Source organism: Grus americana, chromosome 4 (genome assembly GCF_028858705.1).
Source record: "Grus americana isolate bGruAme1 chromosome 4, bGruAme1.mat, whole genome shotgun sequence".
Lineage (NCBI taxonomy): Eukaryota > Metazoa > Chordata > Aves > Gruiformes > Gruidae > Grus > Grus americana.
In genome coordinates this window covers 54,462,427-54,469,684 of record NC_072855.1, presented here as the reverse complement: position 1 = coordinate 54,469,684, position 7,258 = coordinate 54,462,427, and the positions used below count along the sequence as shown (strand labels likewise).

General features: G+C 50.2%; 1 long non-coding RNA gene across 1 annotated transcript; it reads right to left on the bottom strand.

The window, feature by feature from the left end:
- Positions 1-3,486: 3,486 nt before the first annotated feature.
- On the bottom strand, positions 3,487-6,885 carry LOC129205887 (uncharacterized). The gene is made up of 4 exons (XR_008576903.1): positions 6,747-6,885; positions 6,534-6,579; positions 5,459-5,551; positions 3,487-4,356 (listed from the first exon to the last, which is right to left on the bottom strand). It is a non-coding gene; the product is annotated as an uncharacterized LOC129205887 (long non-coding RNA).
- Between the last annotated feature and the right edge of the window lie 373 nt (positions 6,886-7,258).

The following is a 7,258-nucleotide window of genomic DNA, read 5'->3' as shown; positions in this document are numbered from 1 at the left end:
ATCTTTCTGGGAAGCTCTGAGAGCTCCTCAAAATGTTTGGTAAACCAATATTTCTATGGTCAGAAAACATGCCAGCCACATCAAACGGGGACGTCCCTGGAGACGCTTTGGGAGGCAGAAACCTTCGTGCCGCCCACGTAGCACGCAGGATCCCATCCTGCCCTGAGTCGCGGCAGCAGACGCATCCAACAGAAAGGTTTGCAGAAGTGGTCAGAAGTCACGGTGGTTGCGAAAGGCGTTGGGAATAACCCTGTGGGGTTCTTAAGGACATCGGTGCCAGATTGGCAGGCGCTTAGCCCCTCCGTAAACTCCCACCACTCAGTTCCTATTCCCACACACCTCCTCACGGCTGCCTCGCTTCCCCCTACCCCCCAAAAAAAAAATCTCCGCTGCCCACCTTCTAAGGCCCACGCCCAGCTGGGCAGCCTCCACAATCAAACCCTACAGTCCCTCCGTTGCGCTCGTCCAGGGCAGACGGGAATTGCTGCTTTCCTGGGGTTTTGCCCCATTTTCCCAGAGCCTCGGCTGGCGGGGCACACAACCCTCTTTGCCACAGCCTGTTTTAGGAGGTTTTTATCCCAGACCCCCGGGGTCAGCTTTCCTCCCTCTTATCCCTGGAATGTATCATCTTTCCCAGACCAGCATCGTTATCATTATAATTTTTCCCTTGCAGCCAGAGGCGACGGTGTGGCCAGTTACTGGGAGCAGGCGGCCACACCAAACCCACCCGAAGGTTTGGGCAGAAAAATGTTGGAAATGCAGCTGGAGTAAGTCACCCTCCTCTCTCTCATGCCTCCGTCCCCAAACCCAAGTAAATCAGAAAAATCTGTACTTTCTAAGTGGCTTCTAACGTAACGAAAGTCAGTTAGAGTGATGAAAACGGAGCTGATAACTGCAGGTTTTCATCACTGACTCGGTGCTAAACGTCTGTTCTGTGTGGTTTGCAAGGAAGTAAGGGTGCGTGGAGAGGAAAGGATGGTTTGGGTTTTTTTTAAAGCAGTTCAATTGCCTCTAATTAGCAACACAACTGTAGTCAAAACATAATGTGAGGATAATAAATTGATATTTGCATAATGGAAATGCTACCAAAATGTACTTCAAATAAGCTGAATTAGATTATAATTAGAGCTGTGTTTTGGGAAAGAAAATCCTTCTAATTGCCTGTGTACAGGCAGTGCCAAGGAGGAGGGGGCTGGCAGCTGCCGGGGAGGTCCAGCCGGCACCGCATGGGACAAGCGCCCCACGACCAGGGGCCATTCCCTGGGGGGGGGGGGTGACAGGGTGCCCGCACCCGCTGGGAGCCAGCGCAGCCCCAGCAAGGCAGGTGGTGGGAGAAAAAGGGAAAAAGGTAGGAGGAAAGGGAATGTGCATGCCCTCGACCATTGACTGCAAAACCACGTTTAGTGGGATTGGACTGAAAGAAAAGCCAGGAGGGGATCATACAGACAGCAATTAGGGTGGGAGACACCTGTGTCTCAGGGGAGGTGATGCGAGGGTAGAAATGCAAGAGCTAATTCTGCAAATCGCACGAAACCGATGAACATCTTTTCTTGGTAAATCTCAGCACCACATTGAGCTGCAACAGCCTTCTCCCACTGGTGTTTGATAACTGGCTTTATTAAATCAACGGTTATTTTCTTCTGTAGAAATGTAGGCAAGGTTGCTCATGATTTATTTTCTAGCTCTTACTACTCCTTATTAAAAAATAGGCCACCTGGAAAGCATTGAGTGACAAGTCACTTGCCCATTGTATGAGACCATGTGTACCAGTAAGGAAATATATGGGGCTAATGAAACTACAGCTGAGATCAAGGAAAAATGTCATAATTAATAATTAATGTCATAAAGATTAGGTTTTTTGAGAAAATGAACAAAAGGACCAGCAAACGAGTAACGGGCTGCCATTACATCTTGTCACCAAAGCAAAGGCAACGTGAACCTTGAAGCTGACTTTTTGCCCGGTAGCTGCAGAGTCTCCCGGTTGGTGGTAATGCCTGTTTTGGTGCTGGGCAATGGCATGGCTCAGGTGGGAAAACTGATCAGCGCGCAAAAACTTGCTCACTCGCTTTGACCAGGCAGGGATGGGGAGAAAGGCGATTTCTGAAATCCTGTGAAATGCAATGATCCTGCCCACCGGGCCCTCAGCATACTCGCTATTTAAATACCCAGGTTAGCACACCTGGTGCTCACCGATGTAGCGCCGTATGCCGAACCTAGGCAGCTCACAGCATCATCCCAGACCCAGCGGCAATAGGAAAAGGGTGTGAACTTGGCCATCACCGGTTGGCGGAGGCGGGCAGCTGGGCATGGCTCTCCCCGACCATGCTTGAATGCCCCTCTAACATGGGCTGCTGCGGTCAGGGAGGATGGAGAAAACAAGGAGGACGACTTTGGGGGCAGAGGAGAGGCAGCAGACACCACGGGTCTGGGTTTCAGCAGGGCTTTTGACAGACCTCCTCACACCATTTGCCTGGTGGATGCTGTTTTGTGGGGACAAATACAAGGCTTTCTGGCTCACAGACACAAAGAGGAGAGTACCACAGGCCTGAAAAGGATGCCCACTGCACCTAACTGGTGCATCTCTCCATATACGAGACATACAGCATAGGTGTAGTTTCCAAATCAGGAGCTGCAGCTCGTGTGTGTTTACTGTATAAGAAAAAAAAGTGGCTATGAGACGTGATGCAGCATTAGCCTCATGTCAAGGGAAATACTCCACCGCTTTCAAAGGGTCCTGGCTCAGGGCCCCAGTCCACAGCCGCCGCAGAGGCCATGGAAATAAGCTCCTTTTTTGAGTTGGCAAACACTGTCTTGCTTTTCTGCTTGAGGGGAAGGGAAGAGCTCGCCTGGTGCTCTGCTCTGCTGAGGGTTTTGTGGTACCAGATTTAATAAAGGGATGCGTGGGAGGGAGCGCGGAAGGGAAAGAGAAAGGAGAAAAGTGGGTGGGGGGAGCAGGCAACTGCACTGCAAACAGAGAATGTTGGTCTGCAGCAGGTGCTGCCAGGGATGAACTGGGAGAGGCAGGAGGACAGCCAGGTCCCAGGTCTCCTCCATTCCATCCTCTCCTCCTGGGAGCAAGACGCAGAGCTGGCCCCAAGGAGCCCAGCCTGGGGACAGCCAGGCGGAGCAGAGGCAAAGCCCGGCCATCCCTCGCTTAACATGTGGCCACGGGCCCCCGCCGCGCTGGGCGCAGGTATGCTGTGCCTGGGGGACGCTCCCCAGACGTGGCTGGCATCACCCCGGAACGATACCGAGGCTCAATCCGAGAGGGTACGGGGAAACAGGAGCCTGGGCAAAAATCCTTCACGCCTTTGCCTACAAGTCACAGCGCAAAAGCAATTTTTGGAAACCAAAGACTGACCTCGGCCAAATGCTGTCCCATTTGGTCCCTCGGCGGCATCCCCTGGGTCTCGGGCTCACCAGCGTGGCCGCAGGCACCCGGGGGGAGTGCAGGACCTCGTGTAACGCAACAACTGAGCTGGATAATCACGGTAGGAAAAAAGGAAAGATTGCACACCAACACAGGCAGCCCTGGGAAACAATTTTATTGCTAGCAAAACGCTGCAGATCTTTGTTTAGTGAGTGCACTTCCCGTGAAATGCAATTGCTCCCACTGTGGTTTTAAACCGAGACCACCCTGAAAATGAAGGCAGTTTCCATTAAATTGAATTACTTTTCCCCGAAACTGGAATGGCAATGGCAATGTTGATAAGGAATGATAGCTATTAAGTGTGGGCATTATTTATATTTTTCTATTAAATCACTGTCATTTCTATTAGAAATGACATCATGCATGCATGTCATGCTGATTTACAGTGATAAAGCCTCAGTCGTGATCATTTATTGCAATGCATAAGCAGAGCATGAAATACACACAGCACAAATGCGCAAGCAACACCGCATCGACCCAGATAAATATTTGGATCTAACTTCGTATTAGCAGATCAGTTGGTGCAATACTAGCTGTGCTTTTCCGACAACATTCATACGCCCATCGTCAGCGTAACCCTGCAGGCTCTTTGTCTCCTCCACCCCACCTTCCCAACGCTGTTCAGAAGTGGTGAGGCAGGAAGCAAAAGGAGAAGGAGCAGCAACGCATCGCTACCACAGATCTGACCATGGAGATCCAGTGCGAAGCAACTGTAATGTCAGACGAATGATTCAAATGCCTAAGGACTAGACACTCAGCAAGGAGAAAGCGGGGTTGCTAAGTGCAGAAGGCAGCAAGGTCGGACAAGCATCGGTGTTGCAGTGGTCATTCAGGGAAGGCTTCTGCTCTTGAGGATGTTTTCCAAAAGTTGCTGAGCTTCTCGGAGCCCGTGGGCTGCTGCCACACTGAGGAGTTTCTCCACTTCCCTGAAGGACATGAAACCTTCATCAAGAAAATCTAGGAGGAGGTTTGATTCATTCCTAGCTAAATTTTATTTACCCAGGCTTTTATAAGAGGACCACAGCTACTGGATCTGAAAGCGTCTGGAAAGTTAACTCTCCGCTATTCCAAAAATTATCTGATTTTCTGTCTGCTTTTCCCTGTGGCCCGAGCACATGTGGTTTAGGTTTGGTGATTTTCTTGTCTTAGTTGAATTGAAGTAGAGATGGATTTGGAGCTCTTGAAAGACATACTCCCTTTACCACTCAATACGTGAGCCTGCCTGATCACACAACATGCAACAGAGATTGAAATGAAACGTGTTGGCTTCCACCCATGGCGTTTGCCCAAACATTGCTTTTTTAGTTGCAGTTAGCTTAAGACTGCTCTCTCCGACCTCAATTTTAATTTTTCAACTTGGAGTAAATGTAAAACACTCAAAACAAAACAACAGACACAAAAAGAAAAAAAGGGACCGGGTTTCACTGTGATGGGAACTCATCAGTTGTCTCAGCTTCACTTAGCCCCAGGACGAGTCACCGCAGCGACTGTACAGAGCACAAGCCAAGTTTTCCTTGGCTGTGGGCCTTGCTGGGAACGCTGGTGTGCGCAGGCACGTCGGGAGAGAAGCGTGTCCTGGGCAGTTTCAACCCAGCCTCTGGGCAGCCAACGGGAAACTTCTCATTGACCTCGCTGGATGGGAAGGAGCGTGAAAAGGGGGCTCCCCCCAAAAGACAGATAGCTCTTTCTAGCAGAAAACTTGCATGTTGCTTCAACAGCTCTTTCTATACCAGTACGGGTCTTGTCCCTTGCCTTGACTGGGAAACCACTGATGGAAATACGGATGTAATCAGACCACAGGCATTTTAGGTACTGTGCCACCTAATCTTTAAGACCTCGTTGGGCTAACCGCTTTTTTCAGTTTTATTGCCGCAGGTAGGGCAGCATTACTGACAATACAAGGAGAGGGCATTAGAAATGCTGGAGCAGCTGCACGCGTGGAGTATCTACAGCAGTGGGTTCCCTCCCTCCCCAGGAGGAGCCGGGAATGCAGCTGGAAGGGAAAGGAAGAGGAATAGCTCAGGTTACCCTTCTTCCAGGGCCACTGTCCTCGTCATGTTTCTGAGTGCCCATACGGCCAGGTTGAAGGAGGAGTGGGGATGGCCCTGCCCCGCAGCCTGCCTACAGGGGGGAAGGGAGAAGCAAAGAAAGTGGTGAGCGAAAGTACGGAAGAAGAAAACCTGAGTTTGAATGTTTTAAAGCAAGGTAAGAGTGAAGAAGGAAAAAGATATGTATAAACCAGTATCCTGAAATGCGACCCCTTTAAAATTTTCAGGCCCTGATTTGGGAAGCATCCTTATTCAGAAAGGCACCAAGGCTTCAGCGTTTCTCTAAGTACAGATGTCCTTAAAGATGCTTTCTTGGTTCACAACCCCTGCTGTCACAGGCACAGTTATTTCAGCCTTAAAAATCCTGCAGCTTGATGCTGTTCTATGCCTTGAGCAAACACAGAGGAAACATTCAACGTGTCCCCCCTTCTCCCCCCGCTTTTTGGGTAGCACAGTAACTTTCCCCATACCTCATCCTTCCCGTTTCTCAGCAGGAGTGGGAGGGTTTCGGGGGATGCAGCCCAGGCTCCCGCCGCGGGTTGGGTACCGCAGCAAATGTGCACGCCAGGCACGGCTGCACCGCTTACGTGGCAGAAACCTCTTGGGAGCATGTGCTGAGAGCAGGAAATTAATACGCTGCTGTAACTCGATTTTTCGTTGCCTCAGCAGCTTCTGGCCCTCTCCCCTCCTGCGCCTGTGCATTTTTCCTTCTGCCCACCTGCAGCTCGAATCTCCCCAAAAGGCTGTACAGCAGCGCCGGCATCCCTCTGCACTCTCACTGTTGAGATACTCACTTGCCTCCCACTTATTTAAAAAATAGCAATAGCAGGTGGGGAAAGCAGAGCGAAGCATCTGACCAACAGCAAGAAGCTGGGAGCTCCTGGTCTCCCCACTGCCACCCTGCACACCTCCCTCCCACCGGCACAGGATGGGTCAGTGCAGCTTTCCCCCTAAAACACTGCCGGCTCATTTTCCTGCTCCCACTCCACAGTAGCCTTTCCTAAGGAGAGGACAATTTTCTATGGCAAGAGTTGGGGGTTTTTTTTGCACCTCACCTGAACCAGTGCATGGCCATGTCCTCATTTTTTTCCACTCCAGCTCCTGGGTGTAAGACAAGGTAGCAAAGTAATTATTAGGATATAAAATATGGTATCCAAAATCCATCCATATGGTGGTGTACCACATAGCGTAAAAGCCACGTTTGCGTTTCTGGCTTATACTCATACGTACTCTGGCAGCAAGTTAGCCACGGCTTGGAGAAATACTACCTTGCAAATACCTCTGTCCCACGATGTGTTGGGCGTTGGGGTACCCCAGGCGAGCGTACACGTGAGTCACATGAAAATGGAAGTTCTCGTAGCACAGTGGGATGTACAGCAGGAGGAGGCCAACGGTGATTACAGCTGCTGACTGTTAAAGAGAGAAGCAGTAATGATGCAAGGAGAAAAAGAAGCTGAGGACCAGCTACAGGAAATATTTCATCTGAGCTCTGAAGGCTCCCAAAGCTATTCCTTGAAGAGAAACAGGAGGAGGCTCACACAAGGACAGAAAATCAAAGTCTCCTTTGATAGAGAGCCGGTGCCAGCACCCACTGAAGCTCGCGGAAAAGGCACCGCCAACTGCAGCGAGCAGCGGACCAGCTCCCGAGTTAATATCCCCTTTAAGCTCTGCTACAGCAAAGGAAACTACAGTCATTTCATTTTCTAGTGGTCCTCTTGAAGAAAAGAAGAAAAATAAAAATCATAAGGCAACATCGGGCTTTTATGAGCAATTCATCAAG